Genomic DNA, 16,427 nt, shown 5'->3' with positions numbered 1-16,427 from the left:
GATTCTCTCCCTCCTCCCACCCCAGCAGACACATAGACCAATGGAACAGAACAGACAACCCAGAAACAAGACTGCACACCTACAACCATCTGATCTTCAATAAACCTGACAAAAGCAATGGGGAAATGATTCCCTATTTAATAAATGGTGCTGGGAGAACTGGCTAGCCACATGCAGAAGGCTGAAACTGGAACCCTTCCTTACACTATATACAAAATTAACTCAAGATGGATTAAAGGCTTAAATGTAAAACCCAAAACTATAAAAACCCTGGAAGACAACCTAGGGCAATACCATTCAGGACATAGACACAGGCAAATATTTCATCACAAAGATGCCGAGAGCAATTGCAACAAAAGCAAAAATTGACAAATGGGATCTAATTAAACTAAAGAGCTTGTTCTCATTCTTTTTGTCTTTTTTTCTCTTTCTCTTGCTTTATTTTTTATTATTACAATTTAATGACATCAAAGTGCAAAATAATTATAGTATTTAATATGCCTATTTTTCAGATTTGTTAGAAACAAAGATGCTTAATAAGTTTAGGTTCTGAACAAAAAAGCAAAATTTTTTCCTCTTATTCCTAACATGCTACATGATCTTGAGTACTAGCTATATCTTCTCTGTAGTCATATTATTAGTAGGAGGAGTGGGAGAAGGAGGGGTATTTTAATCAGTCAGACGGAAGCCAAAAAATCAAATGACTTCACTTTAATGTCTGTAAGGATCAAATATTTAATAAACCTGGAATATTTTATCTAACCTCTGGTGACTCACTTAATGTATGTGCAGGGGACAAGCTAAGATGAGAAAACTGGCAGGATCAGCAGCAGGAGGACTTCCTACTACTGAGAAGCGCGTGGGGTATTAAAACATATCCGCATGAACCCCGAACTGGGCTAGTATCAGTCTGAATTTTCCAAATTAGTATTGCAAATGTAGAAGAGAAATTCGATGCACTAGAACAGACTGCACCCAGCTTTTTCTATTTTCCTGACATAAAACCATATTGTTGCCTTCTTTTTCCTAAATAAATAAATAAGACGATTCTTTAAGATGTATTTTTTGAGAAAAGAAATGAGTTCTATGCTGTCGGGGTTTTAGTTCAGTACGAGCTATAGTAAGACTCCTTTACAAACAAACGCAAAATATCTCTTCAAAGCACACCTTTTGGGGAATAGTAGTTCTATGACAAACTTAGGACAAGTTCAAAGTGAACAGGCTACTTCTTCCTTTTACTGATGGGTCCTTTAAAATGTCTCAGAAATGGAGTTCTGGATTTTTGTCTGAGTACAGTGAAAAACAAAATAAAACCTCTTTCACTAGGTACAATCAAAAGTGTAAAAGTTATTTGTCCCGTGGTGTCTGATCTGTAAAATCTGTTAGCCACGGGGCATTTTAGTTCTTTGAAGATTTCATTATGGCAAGTAGAATAACACATAATGTAAAGAATGCATGTACAATATGGAAAACATGCAGCATATAAACTTTTATTGAACTAATTCCCTTCATTAAATATAAGGAGTACCTTTGAACTACTGGGCTAACACCTGCATAGTAATAAGCTTTGTGTGGATTATGATATTTCAATTTGACGTTTAATATTTCTTGGAATCGCCCTGCACATCTAAGCTTTTGCCTTTGGAGGTTAAAGCCTGTGCATTTACAGCCAGCCTAATTGGGAGCTGTGAACTGCTGAGCTCCTCTAAACCAGCAGCGTTTTAAACCCAGCTCTGCCTGTCTGCGTGGCCAGGCTCACTCCCCTTCCCAACCAGGCAGAATTGTGTTCATCGTTTGCAAGCAAAACGGCCCTCGTGCACAGATAACTGCAGCGGCTGCAGCCACTCGCCATGGGGGAGGGCAGACTGTTCTGCAGAATCAAGGAAGAGACGCAATGCTGTTGAATCAGGGTTTGACCTTCCAGGGTTTCTGCAACAAGCGCTTCTGGAATTAAAATTTTTTTAAAAGGAGTCTTAGCAAAGGGTTGTAGAGAGGTGCTTTTGGTGTTGATAATAACAACCAAAACATATGGTCCCTCCCTGTCTAGACAGAATGGTACTGTCCCAGACAGAAAGGTCTCCACAGGCCAGACAGTCCATGTAGCACCACGCTGCTGAGGGCTCCAAGACACCGCAGTGTGAGGGAGGGGAAGAGGGAAACAACTGCAAGGGCCAGGGATAATTAGCGGGACGGATGAGCCAGTAGTGTCTGGTGTGTGTGTGTGTGTGTGTGTGTGTGTGTGTGCACCCTTGAGCATGCATGTATTTGTGTGCACACAAGTGTGCAGTTCTCTGTATGAGACGAATGAGGCTTAGGTTCTTGACCTCAAATTTAAACACAAGTTCAATACAACAACATGCCACCTAGATTTTTTAATGACACAACTGCAAATAGTAAATTATTTTGAGCCTGACATTGCTTGTCATGGAAGGCAAAATTCTGTTTTAATATTTATTTTAAAATCAGTTTTCAACCTCAGAATTCAAAAATGCAAAAACTCAGAATTTAAACAATTATGTAGGCCACACCTAAGTTTCCATGGATTTTGTGTTCCAAAGAAAGCATATAAAATGTTATTAGGAGGGTGCAGGTTTTTAAAACTTGACTTGGTAAATTTGACACTTTTAAAACATTTCTCTTCATTTTTCAATCTGGGTTCACAGCTACAAAAGATGGTGATGTGGCTTCCCTGCTCAGGGTGCCTGGCTCTCCTTCTACCTTGTGTGACAGGAGAACACATTTGTTTTTCTAAGTGGCTGTTGGTTGTTATTAGATGCAAAACTACAACCTGTGTTAATTTTGGGTGCAAGAATCCTAATTTGCTCCTGGATACATCCCTTGTTGAAGACTGCAGGGAAAGTAATATTGTGCCTTTTCTGGTATGATTTATTCTGCACCAAGTGACATAGCAAAATGTACCTGGCTAAGAACAACTTGTACTATGTGCTGATTTGCACATGGAGAAAAAAAAGCCTCAGTGTATCTCAGGGTTCATTCCAGTTGGTGCCTATTAAAGGATGAAAATTGTTTCCTCTGCTTACAGACTAGTGCAATTAATTGCCTTTGTCTGGAGATGACACAGATTTGAGAAACACTGTCTGAGATATGGCTGTGGGATTTAGCCAGAATCTTGAAGATGTTCACTGCTTCACTCAAAACGTTGCAGAATTTTAAAATATAAGAATGTGGCTATTTCTGCCACGGTGATTTCAAGGTGCAATTAAAAAACTTAATGGGTACGGGAGTTTTCTGAAAGATATCGCATAGGAAATTTTTCAGAACTTGTCCTTACTTAAAAGTTACACCGCTGGCGAAGAAGGTGTGAGCAGCAGTAGAGGTGGGCATTGTGCCATTCTGCTGCCCAGTTCTTCAGTCTACGGAAACAAGACAGAGTCGTGTTCTGTGGGCAGGTGATCTCCAGCCTCTCAACAGTCTTGGAGTCTGCAGATGAACTCGTCTTCAGACACGCGGAGGCAACGCGGCACTAAACACGGAGGAGCTGGCAGGAGTTGGAAAGTCAAGCTGGGCCTACCTTTATCTTTGGTCCTGGTCCCGCTCTCCTGTCCTTATAGAGCCCGGCCAAGGAAAAGTCAAAGGTTTGCTCGCACGCAGCCAAACACACCAAAGGTTGCCTGAGCTGCAGATGGCCATGGACAGCGCATCTATTTTAGTCTATTTTTGTAGACTCTGGACATATGGGCCAGCACTTGGTTTTATGCCTGACATATTATCTAAAATTGTCTTTAATCAGAAGCCTAGAGATAAGTCACTAGAATGGGGAAAATGTGAAAACAAAATATTCAAAACATTGAAAGACCCCAAATAATAGGTACTTTGCACAAAGCACAGGAAAAAACAATTGTACTGAAATGGGTCCTTCAAATACTGGTTAGAGTGGTATAAACCTTCTGAGTTAAAAAAGCTAAAAAATTGTTTCCTTTGGATTTTGGACTAGAATAATTTTAAACTACATTTTTCGGTGTTTATATATTTAAGAATTTAAAACATATTTATAAAAATCCATCATAAAAACTATTTCCTACAGAAAGAAAATAAAATTCATTTAGCATGTAGTCCCATGGAAGAGTTTATTGCTCCTTTATCTTCAACATGAAAATAATCAATGAATTTTTCTCAAAAAGCTAAAAGTGGATATTGTACATAAAAGTACAAAAGTCAACTGCAGAAAAACCAAAAAAGCAATTATTTCTCAACTTTGATCTTCTAGTATTTTTTTCAAGGTAGCTAGGGTAAGAGCGTTATAAAGGCATATAATTGAAAGACGTGTGAAAAGTGGTTATTTTGCAGGGATGGAATTATGGAAAAATTATATTTTCTTATGAGGTTTTCCATTGTCTAGGCTTTAACCAATAAACCACATTAATTTTTAAATAACAAAAATACCAGCCAGGTGCGGTGGTTCACACCTGTAATCCCAGCACTTTTGGAGGCTGAGACAGTTGGATCACCTGAGGTCAGGAGTTCAAGACTAGCCTGGCCAACATGGCGAAACACCATCTCTACTAAAAATACAAAAATTAGCCAGGCGTGGTTGTGGGCACCTGTAATCCCAGCTACTCCTGAGGCTGAGGCAGGAGACTCGCTTGAACCCAGGAGGCAGAGGTTGCAGTGAGCCAAGATTGTGCCACTGCACTCCAGTCTGACGGAGTGACAGAATGAGACACCGTCTCAACAACAACAACAAAAAAATACGGTAAGTAAACAGGGAGATGATGTGCTGATGTGCTGATGGGCTGGAGAGACATGGCCCCCCTGCCTGGCTCATTCCCTTGGTTTCTGGGGCTGAGCTGCTCCAATCCTCCCTGGAGCTCCTTCTCAAATTCCCTCTCAGGCTCTGTTTTCTTGCTGCTCAGGTGTTTCCAGTTCTCTGAGTCCATTTGGGGGCTCTTCGCTTTGTGGCTGTCCCCCGCACGTGCTGGCACATGTGGCTTGCTGTCTACAGTCTCCTGACCGCCACAGCTGAGTCCTCAGCCTGGCCTCCTGCGCAGTCAGCCTGTTTGTGGAATCACCTGAGGCATTTCACACAAGCACCTTAAACATAATTTTCCAAGCTGAATCCATCTACCCACCAACCTTCTTTTTCTCCTGGATTCCCAGTCTTCACACACTGAGGTTTCAATCTGTTAAAAGAAAAACTTTAGCCGAATTAAATGTAAGGGCATTTAATTGAGCAAAGAACGATTGGCAAATTGGGCAGTCTTCTGGCAGCACAGCCCCTGGATGGAAGAAGATTTATGGACAGAACTCGGAAGTGAGATGCAGAAATGGCCAGATCGCTACAGCTCCGCGTTCGCTTTATTTGAAAAGGTTTGAAAAGTTGGCCACCTTTGATAGGCCAACACTTGGTGATTGGCACAAGAGTAGGCTACAGTCTGTTTACAGCTCTATTTAGGTTATAGTTCACCATGTACTAAGAAACCTTTTGGCTGAATGTCACACGTGGAAGGAGGCAGCTTGAGGCTAACCTTGCTTTAACACACCTAGTGGAGACTTCAACAAGAAACTCGCGACTTTCCGTGATTCCACCTCTGCCCTCACCCTGTGTCATCAGGCATCAGCCACGGCTGGTCTGCTGGTTCCAACCTGTTCAATGTCTGCGCTGTGCCTGTCACTTTGCCATGGCTGAGAACCTCGTGACTGGTTTCCCTGGACCTCATTCTCATCCTTATTCCCTTCCCATTTATCTCCTTTCAAAGCAGCCAGAGTAATTTTTTTTAAAAAAAAACAAATGTGAGTATGTTATTCCTCTACTTCAGACCTGTCAATGGCTCCCTGTTGCCCTGGGGTTAAATTGAACTTCATAGCTTGGCCAGCAAATTTCACAATCTGCAATCTTTCCCAATCTTCTAATACTACACCTCTGAACTGCTGTACTGAAAAAAGACTTATTTCTTTTGTGAGTCCCACGTTTTCAAGCCTTTCTGAGGTCGACATCCAGTCCTTGCTTCCCAGACTACTCAGACAAAACTCCTACCTGTCACACAAAACTCAGATCTGTGTTCTCCTGCCCCCAAAAACACTCCCTTGAGCACCCCCAACTGAGTTATGAGCCAATCCAAGGTGAATGCCATTTCCTTTAGCCACTGCTTTCTGCTCTACTTCTTGAACTCTCATAGGCGGGCATGATTTTCACTCATTCTGGTATTCCCAGTGCTCTGCATAGCACCTGGCACATAGTACATGCTCAAAAAATGTTTGTTAAAGAGAATTAATGGATAGGGGCCCCTCCGTTAAAGTTTATGACTATGTATAAACAGATTTTTGAACCATTGAGGTACCAAAAATAATTCCTCCTTGTGACATATAGGATATGCTATATTTTTTGTAATGTTTTGCTTTCTAAGAAACATTTAAAGAGGCTCAGGCCTAAGAAAATAAATGTTTAAAAAAATGCAAATAAATTTAGATGGAATTGTTGGACAGGGAAGTCCCCCTGTGAATGGGAATGAACAGGTCTTGAGAGTGACATAAGCCTGGACTCAAGTTGCAGCCTTGACTGACTCAATGACGTCAATCAGATCATTCTCTCAGCCTCAGTTTCTTTATCTAAGACACATGCTTGTAAGGTTTATCTATCAAATGCCTACCTGAGCTGGGCATGGTGGCTCACGCCTGTAATGCCAGCACTTTGGGAGGCCAAGGCAGGTGGATCACCTGAGGTCAGGAGTTCCAGACCAGCCTGGCCAACATGGCAAAACACTGACTCTACTGAAAATACAAAAATTAGCCAGGTATGGTGGCCAGCACCTGTAATTCCAGCTACTCAGGATGCTGATGTAGGAAAATCCCTTGAACGTGGGAGGCGGAGGTTGTGGTGAGCCGAGATCATGCCACTGCATTCCAGCCTGGGCAACAGAGCAAGACTCCATCTCAAAAAGAAAAAAAAAAAAGTCTACCTTCTATGGCCATCTCTTTCATCTCTTTGGGTGGGGGCGTGGGGTGCTTTAAAGAAGTCAGCATCTGATTGTAGCTATTCTCAGCATTGAAATTTCTTGTTTTGAACCAGTATTAATTCATTGGGTCTTGACTTCCTTTACGGATTCTCAATTTCACCAAACATGTTTTGTTGGGTGTTATTCTTCAAACAGCAAAGCACATTTTCGTCGTCTTACCTTTTCTCAGTTACTAAATCTGGCATAGTTTTAGATTGTTACAGTATTTCATTTTGTTTGCTTAATATTAATTATCTGTGGTGCCTAAATAAACATTGTGAAACTAAATCAGTGTTTAGAGCAGCAACCAAGAATATTGAACCAGTGTCCATCTCTTAGCATCTTAATATTCACTGAAATGGTCACAATATATATGCAAGGTCTCAATCTAACAATTTAACATTTTGTTTCCTTTGAGGCTGTCTACTATATATAGATTTAATTACCAGTAAGTGCCCACCAGGTATGCTATTATAACAAATAAATATCAATAATTAGTAATTGTGTAAGACAGTTTAATTTTTTTCTTTGCAGAGATTTATTTCTAATTGTTTCTCGTGTGTAGCAGTTGAAATATTAGATAATGGATTTTTATTGATTTTTAGCTGAACATTGAAGATGTAAAAAATACATTTCCATAACTTTGATGGTCATGAGTTTCAGAATGTATTGATTGGATTGATGTATACGTTTGTTTGTTTAGAATATTAACGTCATGAGAAGAGCAAGTGTATTCCGGCAGGTAGATGTGATGTGCTGAAGAAGAACTGCCTGAGCTCCAGTGCCAGCCATCAGCCTGATTTCCAGTGTGGTTCAAGGAAACACTCATGCCCTGTACCGTGTGCCATGAGCCTCTTTGCACCCAGCTTGCCTCATGCAATGCTGAGCTGCCCCAGCTTTCTTCCCTCTTAAATGCGTTAGACCATAAAGTAGCAATTGCCTCCTAATGTGTTTGTGGAAAGAGGGCATAGAAAAACACAAGATAAAGCTTTCATTTTCACAACAATTAGGCAAGTAATGCTTTTTCATCAGGGTCACTTTCAGAGAAATTATTCTTTGCAGTGTGTTGCAAAAGGGGTCCCAGAGGCTGGGTTATGTATGGGATCTTATTTTCTTGCAGAGATGTCTGAGAAGTTCATTCAAATGCAAATGGTGTTAGTGACAAATGCAGTGTTAATTTATTTATCAGAGAGACATTTCAGGCTAGATAATCCATTCCTAGGGACTGTCTTTATATCTGAAATAACTGGACTATAGCAGAATCAATCCAGTTACTGTAGCCATTTTAGAAAATAAATCAGATTGGATATATTCCATCCATTCAGTTTCCTGCCTATTGATCTGGAGGACTGGAAGCACAAAATTAATGGTGCCCGGCCAATAGGACTGCAACTGATAGTCTTGGAGAAAGTAGGTTTGGAACTGAATCCTAGTGAATAATCATTACCTGTTTCCCTTGCTACGTGTGTGTGGAATAGTGAAAGGACATTGCTGTTGGAGTGAGATAAGATGGGAATTTGAATCCTGTCTCTGCCATTTACAAACTGTATTACCATGGGCACATTGCTTTATTTCTGTTATTATCATTTTATTATTTTCATCTATAAAATGGGAATACAAAGATACAGCTCACAGGATATATAAGTACATACATATCTATATCTATATAGAGAGATGTATGTGAAAGCATATATGACTGCTGTCCAATACCTGATGGCTTCTGCCTCCTTCTTTCCTAATTAGGGACTCTTCTTTGGTTTGCTATTATACACTATTTTTTCAGGAAGGGCCCTTGTCTTTTGAGAGGGGGAGTGCTGTATAGAATTTAAAAATTATTTTTAGGTAATTAATTTGGAAGACTTGAAAAGTGAACAAACATATCATGACCCATACATCACATTATAGATAAATATCGATTCCTGATGGATAATATATCATAATGTAAAAGGTGAAACACTGCACTTTTTAGAGTAAAACATAGAATATCTTTATGACTTTGAGTAGAAAACTATTTATTAAATAGGATCCCCAAAACATGAATCTTTTACAAAAATGATAAATTGGACTGCATTAAAATGAATAAATTCAGTTCATCAAAATAGACCAGTAAGAGGGTGAAATGGCAATCAACAGAGCAGAACAAGATATTTGCAACTACCCATATTATACAAAAGACTTGTATCTGGAAGATATAAACAAGATCTACAAATCAGTAAGACACAGACAATTAAGTCAATGGAAAGATTGGTTTTAAAAAAAAACCTTTAAGTCACATTAAAAAAGATAATATCCACATAGCCATTAACCATATTGTTATGGGATGTTTGGGGTGTTGATTTTTCTGGCCAGAAACCTCTGTGGCCACAGCACCTTTACCCAAGCTCTTGTCCTGTGTCCAGGAAGAAGGAGGTATGCACACAAGTGAAGAGTGCACAAGATGAAGAAGATGAACTTTATTGAGTGTTAGAATAGCTCAGAGGTGACTTGCAGTGGGTAGCTCCTCTCTGCAGGCAGGCCATCTGTTGAGTGTTCAGTTCTCAGCAGAGAGGAGGCCCTGGAGAGGGTAGCTCCTCTCAACTCGTCCTCCAGATGTCTGCAGCTCTCAGTGGAGAGGAGGCCCTGGAGAGGGTGGCTTATCTCTGCCCGCAGCAGCTCTCATCAGAGATGGTAGCTGCTCTCTGCAACTGGTTGTCACATCATCTCCAACTATCAGCAGAGAGGGTCCTCCTCTCTGCAGCTGGTCATCTCCTCCTCTCTCTGCCCTCTTGGTCCTCTGGCCATCCTCTGCCCTGCTCTGGCTGAGCCCAGGGCTTTTATGGACCTCAGAGGGGTGGAAATGCGTGCTGATTGGTCCATGGGCAGCCATGGGTGGTGCTGGAAGAGGCACCATGAGTCCCCACTCCAGCCTTCAGGCCCTCCCTAGCCTGAAGGGGGGCCTTCGTGGGGACCTGCCCACTTCCATTCAGGAATCAATCTGCCTCCCACTGCCATTCATGGCCCTTGGGGCTTGGCCTCAATCCCCACTCAGAGATGGGAGCAGGCTCTTGGTGCAAAGAGAGGCCAGGCGGTGGGGGCAGATACTCCTGAGACTGCAGGGACATGGGGGGTTCCTTCCTGGGGACCCCATTGGTACAGGCTGCAGAGACGCCTAGGTCCTGTGCCTGGGTTGCACCCAGGAGCTCCCTACCCCCACCAACTCTAAAGGGGCAGGGTTCCTGCTTGTCCCCAGCTCCTGCCTGCTCTGTAGAGCAGGAGGCCTGGGTCTGCAGCTGCAGTTTGGTTGGCTGCAACAGCACCCAGGGAGTTCCCGCCCCAACTCAGAAGGGGCAGGGTCCACTGGCCCCATGGAGTGTGCAGTCCTAGCTGCGCCTCCCTGCTGCAACTGGTGTGATGGCCACTGCCATCAATATGAAAAGGTGCATAACTTCATTTGTCATGAAGAAATTGCAAATTGAAATCACACTACAATCCCATTGTATACCCACCAGAAAGAGCAAAATGAACACAGGTGTCTGTAAAAATGTGGAGCAACTAGTACTCACCTGCATGGGTAGCAAGGGTGTAATGTGGTAGAATCATTTTGAAAAACTCTGAAAATCTTATTAAAGTGGAGCACTTGCATTAACTGGGCCCAGCTAGTCATGGCGGGAACAATCTCAATGCAGCATGTTCATACAATGGAGCATGATGTAGCAAAGAGAAGGAAACATGATTGTCACATGCAGGAACATAGGAGAATCCTCATAAGCACAGTGTTGATCTAAATCAGCTACATGCCAAAGGGTACACACTGCACTGCACTCCACTTATATAAACTTCAGAAACAGGCAAACTATTCATGGCATCAGAAGTTATCTTTGCAGAGCCCAAAGCTTCTGGAAAGGGTGGTAATATTCCCCTCCTAGGTAGACCTCGGCACTGGCTATATCATGGGCTGACTCAGGGGCCTTGTCAAGCTGTAAAATTTTCACTTGTGCACTTTTTAAATGCATATTTCAATAAAAGGCTTTTTCTTAAGTTTCTGGTGACAACTTCCTGGAGAAAAAATATTCCTGAATGTACAAAACAATGCGTGTTTATCATAAAAAATGTGGAAAATAGAAGAAAGCTAAAATCATGTATAAGTCTGCTACTCTGTATTTTGATATAATCTTTTCCTGTGTTTTTCTATTTATACATTGTGTGTGTACATGTGAAACACAATGTCCACTATACAGCATATCAACTTTATAGCCTTCTTTAAAAACCGAACAGTGTGTCCAAAGCACTCTCTCTTGCCATTAACTATTCTTCAACACACTTCAAAAGGCTCTCTTCTCCAGACACAGCCCACTGCTGCATTTAGCTCATGGCCTCGGCCATATGTACTTTCATCTTACACTGCCTCAACGACACATCTGCTGAAGCCTGGAGCTGAAACTGAGCCATTAAAAAACAGATCAATTTAGACCTAACAGGATCTTACCAACAGTATTTTGCAATGGGTGGCCCTGAACCCAGTGTTACTTAATGTTTTCATTGTTGGCCTGGGTTAGGAAACCCTAGCAGCATCACCCACACAGAGAAGCAGCCTTGCTTGCATGCAGTTGAGGGGCCATGCCCTGGTCTCAGTCTAGCTGCCCGCTGGCAGTGTAGCATGAGGGCAGTTGTGTGCACAAGACTCCAGGCTCAGGGGACCCAAGTCAAGGCACCAGCTCTACAGCTGCCACATGTGTGGCTCTGGGCAAGGGCCCAAGAGGTAGGGACTCAGTTTCTCAGCAGTAAAATGAGGATAATAAGTCCCAGTGTGCAGCTCAATGTATGGGAAGTATTTACAATAGTACTGGGCAGAGTAGGCACCCTGTAATGATAGAGACTTTTGCAGAAGTAAATGATAAGTGACTTCCTTGCTCACAAACCTTAGAGTGATCTCCTGCACATGGCTGGGGAGGAGTCTCCATGCCTGTGTGTCTAGCCCCATCTCTTACTGGTCTATAAGTTCATACCTGTGCCCCATCCACACACAACAGTTTGTAGATTCTTGAAGACAAAATGGCTCACACCTGTTTTCTACCTGGAAGCCACTTTTTCCTCATCGCATAGCCCTGGTCTCTAATCCTCATTCATTTACCTTACTAATTTACACTCTTCTGTGTGCTTTCATCCAGATACGCTGTCTCTTCATAGAAACTTTCTCCAGTGCTCACCTGCCCACAGGCCTGGTTAGAGGCCCCGCTTTTTATGGCCCCCCAGACTTAACCACGTCACAGAAATCATCACATTGTGTTGAGCCTCCTGGGTTTCTTTGGAGTGGAAGCTCCCTGAGGGTAGGGTTATCTTGTTCGTCCTTTTATCCCCAGGGCCTGGCATAAGACCTGGCGAACAGCTGCTGCATGCTAAAGCTTTGCTAATGGAATGACTGTATGTTAGTTCTTAAATTCAATGAGAAATCACTCTGCAAAGTCCAGGAGAATGAAAGTCTCAATAACCGAGCTTTCTCTCCCCTGAGCACCTACACGGGAAACTCAATCACAGTTGGAAGAGGCCTCGAAGACCTGCAGGATTTAGAAGAATCCAGCGTCTCCGGGTCCCTGGCTGGGGCTTCTGCATCTGACAATAGAGATGGCTTTGCTCAGGGGAAGAATACTTTGGAACGTGTGAACAGAGCTGTGACTCAATGAGCACTGGGTAAGCAACGTCCGCCTTGGTGGCTCTTGCTATAATTTGTCTGTGTGTTCAGACCCAGTCCTTCCCTCCCAAACTGCTGACAGCGGTTTTCTTCGGTTATGCTAATATCCTCCACTATGTTCAAGTTGAGTTTTGTAGACATGCCACCTGCTCTGTTTCTTTACGTTGATTTTCTAGCTCTGCTCTAATATGTGCTCATTTCATAGGTGGACTCTCTACAATCAATCTTTTAATTTTTTAAATGTTCAAGTTATTGAGGGACACCTTCCTGAGAGGCGTCCATTATAAACTACAGCTTATCACTGATATTATCATATGAAAGCTATTGTTGTAGGACTTTCTCTTTAGGGCCCTTGTCACACGGCCCTCCATGAGAGATTAGGGTCACAGAGATTTTGAAGGGTGAGAAAAATGGAATTTATTAGGCCAAAAGGAGAAAAAGGGAAACAGGGACTCTCAGCAAAGCAACAGTCCTGCTAGCAGGTTTTCCCGCGTCAGCGATTGAATCTCAGGTGCTATCCAGGATCAGGAGAGGCCAGACTCCTCCCCTCTGCAAAGCGCGTGAACTTCCGTGGCTCCACCCCATTCTCCCAGCACGCAGGCCGGTGGGAGTTTCTCCGGGGACCCCTTTATACTTGGCTGTTCATTGTGGTGATGTGATTCCAAGCCTGAAGAAATTGCAATCTGATTAAGATCTGAACGCATGAATTAAAAAATAAAATTGTGGTAATTTAACATAAGAAATAGTCTTGAAGCAAGGGGTTATCACAAAGGTGCTTATGACAGTGTTAGTTGTGTTAGTAAAATATAGAAATAACCAATACTAGAATTTTTAAATTACAGTGAATTCTTTTGCTGCTACTGAAATTATACTTTCAAAGATAATTAATGTTTCTAAGGATAGTTCATTTAGAGGGGAAAGTAGAGAGCTCAAATTCCAAATCAAAGGTCATGATTTGAAATTACCATGGGAGAAAATGATATAGATATGGGAAAAGAAAGTGTTTTCAAGGCAGCAAAGTTTTGTTTAAAGCTAATCACAGATAACTTCTACTTTTATTATCCTTATCAGGATTTATCTTGTATCATGAATAGTGAGCATTTGCCTCGCCTATTATATCTAATTCTGAGTTCTGTGGCTTAAGGTAGCGTCAAGCATTTGGAATGGATTCAGATAAGGGCCAGCCCGGCTGGTGCCAGAGCAGGGCACAGAGCCTGTTTCCTACCGATCCTGGATCCTGACAGCGTGACTCCGCGTGCGGCTTCTCCCTGCCATGGTCTTAGATTTGAGCCTGTCTCAGTGTATGAAGAGCGAGAAGGATTCATTCCAGGTCTGTTTGTGAATCTTTTCTAAGAAAAAGTGTTTCCTAGGCAACTTCTAGAAGGCATTAAACAATAATAGGTTTTAGTTTTTCAAGAAACCTTGGAGATCTAGGACATCCTGTCTTTACCAATGGAGACACCAAGGCACAGAGATTCCAGGGGACGTGACGGCAGAACCATTTCCTTGTTCTTGTCGGTTCGCCTTCTGCTGGCTGTGGCTTCCTATATGTGTCTAGCATATAACCCTGCATTGCCAATTCAGGATTAAGGGAGGCCAAGTTCTGCCTCCTGACTGGTGAATGCCGAGAGGCCCAGGAGGAAGCAGTAGCTGGTGAGGGAAACGTGCAGCAGATTGACAGCTGGGCGGAGCAGGGCAGGCCTTCCGGAGCACATTTCTGCACAGAGAACTAGGAAGCAGTAAAACAAACTTCATGGAAAGTGGATCTTATCCTAAAAATAGCAGGTTTAATGCTGACATGCCTACCTTTTGATGACTTACGTTTGTTTTTGCATAATTATGATTACTAATTTGAAAGCAGCTAGGAAATTAATAAGGATGAAAATAATAAAAATAGTTTAGAAACGTAAATTGACATAATATTATCATGTTTTAGTCAATTCAGATGAATATTTCCAAGGAATTCAGTTTATAATTAAATTTAGGAAATAATAGTGCCCTAAACTTTTTTTTTTTTTTTTTTTGAGACTGGGTCTCACTTTGTCGCCCAGGCTGGAGTGGAATGGCATAATCATAGCTCACTGCAGCCTCTAATTCTGGGCCTCAAGAGAAACCCTCACCTCAGTCCGCTACCCCCAAGTAGCCAGACTACAGGCACAGGCCATCACACCCTGCAGTTGTTTTTTTTGTTTTTTGTTTTTTGTTTTGAGACAGTGTTTTGCCATGTTGCCCAGGCTGGTCTAAAACTCCTGAGATCAAGCAATTTGCCAGCCTCAGCCTCCCAAAATGCTGGGATTACAGGAGTGAGCTACCATATCTGGTACCCTAAATGTTTTTGATTGGCTAGGGGATATAATATTGAGAGGTGAAGCCAGCTGGACTTCCTGGGTTGAGTAGGGGCTTGGCGAACTTTTCTGTCTAGCTAAAGGATTGTTAACACACCAATCAGCACTCTGTAAAATGGACCAATCAGCAGGACGTGGGTAGGGCCAAATAAGGGAATAAAAGCTGGCCACCAGAGCCACCAGCGACAACCCGCTGGGGTCCCCTTCCACACTGTGGAAGCTTTAGTTCTTTCGCTCTTCACAATAAATCTTGCTGCTGGTCACTCTGGCTTTGCACCACCCTTAAGAGCTTTAACATTCACTGCAAAGGTCTGCGGCTTCACTCCTGAAGTCAGCGAGACCACGGACCCACTGGGAGGAATGAACAACTCCAGACGCGCCACATTTAAGAGCTGTAACACTCACTGCGAAGGTCTGCGGCTTCACTCCTGAAGTCAGCGAGACCACGAACCCACCAGAAGGAAGAAACTCCGGACACATTTGAACATCTAAAGGAACAAACTCCAGACACACCATCTTTAGGAACTGTAACACTCACCACGAGGTTCTGCGGCTTCATTCTTGAAGTCAGCGAGACAAAGAACCCACTGGAAGGAACCAATTCAGGACAGAATATGGTGAATGGTTTTTAGTTGTTGTTGTTGTTGTTGTTTAGTGATTTTTAAAATTATTGTTGTAGTTTAAGTTCTGGGATACATGTGCAGAACGTGCAGGTTTGATACATAGGTATACACAAGCCATGGTGGTTTGCTGCACCTATCAACCTGTCATCTACGTTAGGTATTTCTCCTAATGCTATTCTTCCCCTCAACAGGCCCGGATGTGTAATGTCCCCCTCCCTGTTTCTATGTGTTCTCATTGTTCAACTCCCACTTATGAGTGAGAACATGCAGTGTTTGGTTTTCTGTTCCTGTGTTAGTTTGCTGAGAATGATGGTTTCCAGCTTCGTACATGTCCCTGCAAAAGACATAAACTCATCCGTTTTTATGGCTGCATAGTATTCCATGGTGTTAAAGACTTAAACATAAGACCTAAAACCATAAAAAGCCTAGAAGAAAACCTAGGCAATACCTTTCAGGACATAGGCATGGGCAAAGACTTCATGATTAAACACCAAAAGTAATGGCAACAAAAGCCAAAATTGACAAGTGGGATCTAATTAAACTAAAGAGCTTCTGCACAGCAAAAAGAATTATCGTCAGAGTGAACAGGCAACCTACAGAATGGGAGAAAATTTTTGCAATCTATCCGTCTAACAAAGGGCTAATATCCAGAATCTACAAGGAACTTAAACAAATTTACAAGAAAAAAAAAAAACAACCCCATCAAAAAGTGGACAAATGATATGAACAGACACTTCTCAAAAGAAGACATTTATGCAGCCAACAAACATGAAAAAAAGCTCTTCATCACTGGTCGTTAGAGAAATGCAAATCAAAACCATGATGAGATACCAGCTCA

The 16,427-nt window shown here is 42.3% G+C and overlaps 1 long non-coding RNA gene across 1 annotated transcript; it reads right to left on the bottom strand.

Moving 5' to 3' along the window:
* Positions 1-13,013: 13,013 nt before the first annotated feature.
* LOC112136066 (uncharacterized) lies at positions 13,014-14,107 on the bottom strand. The gene is made up of 2 exons (XR_008512960.2): positions 13,847-14,107; positions 13,014-13,288 (listed from the first exon to the last, which is right to left on the bottom strand). It is a non-coding gene; the product is annotated as an uncharacterized LOC112136066 (long non-coding RNA).
* Between the last annotated feature and the right edge of the window lie 2,320 nt (positions 14,108-16,427).

The sequence above is a fragment of the Pongo abelii genome, chromosome 14 (assembly GCF_028885655.2).
Source record: "Pongo abelii isolate AG06213 chromosome 14, NHGRI_mPonAbe1-v2.0_pri, whole genome shotgun sequence".
NCBI classification, from domain to species: Eukaryota; Metazoa; Chordata; class Mammalia; order Primates; family Hominidae; genus Pongo; species Pongo abelii.
The sequence above is the reverse complement of the archived record's forward strand: the minus strand, read 5'-3'. Positions and strand labels throughout refer to the sequence as shown.